This window comes from Passer domesticus, chromosome 17 (genome assembly GCF_036417665.1).
Source record: "Passer domesticus isolate bPasDom1 chromosome 17, bPasDom1.hap1, whole genome shotgun sequence".
In the NCBI taxonomy this organism is placed as follows: Eukaryota; Metazoa; Chordata; class Aves; order Passeriformes; family Passeridae; genus Passer; species Passer domesticus.
Genome location: NC_087490.1, coordinates 3,211,749 through 3,213,147, shown reverse-complemented (window position 1 = coordinate 3,213,147; position 1,399 = coordinate 3,211,749).

Genomic DNA, 1,399 nt, shown 5'->3' with positions numbered 1-1,399 from the left:
ATTCGCAGAGACCCCCCCTCCAGCCACTCGGGCTCCCCCCCTGCCCCCCCGCTTCCTGCCCCCCTCCCTCCCCGCATCCGCCAATGCAAGAGCAGCCAGAGCCAGCAGGCCGGCCCCCACCCCGCCCGCCCGCGGGGGCTGGGGGCTGCAGTCTCCCCCTTCCCCAGCACCGATCCTCCAATGCCGAGCCGGCAGTGAGGCCCCCCCCCGCGGCTCACGGGGGTGGCGGGGCTGCGCTCGCCCCCTCCCCCAAATATCCGGGCTGCAGCTCGCCCCCGAGACCCCCTCCCGCTGGAGAGAGGAGGAGGGGCCGGCGGGGGGGGCTGCAGGCAACCTTCCCCCCTCCCCAGGCGCGAATCGTCCAATGCAAACCCTCCCGGAGCTGCAGAGGCGCAGAGCGGCCCCCACCTCCTCGGCTCGCCTGAGGAGAGCCGATCCCAGAGGGGCCAGGGGCTGCAGCGCAGACCGGCCTCCCCCCGGTCTTTCATTGCATTTCTCACCCCCACCCCCCGTGCACGATCAACTCTCAGCCTCGCTAGAAGAGCGAGGCGCCGGCATTGTGGGGGAGGGAAGGGGTACAGCGGGAATTCTTGCAGTGCGAAAATGCCCTCCCCTTGGGAGCGGTTGGGAGGAACGGTACCCGCGGGCTGGGGGCTGCGGGAGGCACGGGCACCTCGGAGCCCCGAGCGCGTCCATGTTGGGGGAGCTGCTGCCCGCGGAGCCCCTCCCGCGCACCCGGGGTTCCCACGGCGCCCGGAGCGCCCCACGCCCAGCGCGGCGAGGCTCCCGCTCCCTCGAGTTACCCTTCCCCGGGCCCAGGTTAAACGCTCCGAAATGCACTGCCGAATTCACTGCGCGGGCTTGCCTGGACTGTCCTAGTGCTGAATCTTCCCTGTGTGCTCGAGGTCTCTCTATGAAGAGCTGCTATTTCAGCATCATCGTTATTCATTTGCATCTGAAATCTGCTTTCTGTCTCGGAGAGGAATTTTTCTCTACTTTTGAAAAAACATCTCCCCCCCACACACATCACACACACACATTCCCCAAACAGAGTTCTTTGTTTTGTTAAAGACAACACTTGGAAAAAAGTGTTCAAGGACACTTTTTTGCATTTGTAACATCAAGCCTAATTAAGAATGCTTGGACCACCTATTCACGATCTAATATCGTCATTTAAACTATTCTGTGGAAAATAGTGAACTTGGCGCATGTGAGGGCATCACAAACTTCACAGCCTTCCAAAAGCTCAAACCCAGCACTTGAATTAAATAGTGGTGAAACTGAAAAAGCATTCTGGGTACTGATGTGCAAATGAGCGCACCAAGCTTCCAACTTCCAAAATATTACATTAACACTTAAGGCCACACAGTGCCCTCAGCCTGTACACCAGATTTCTTCT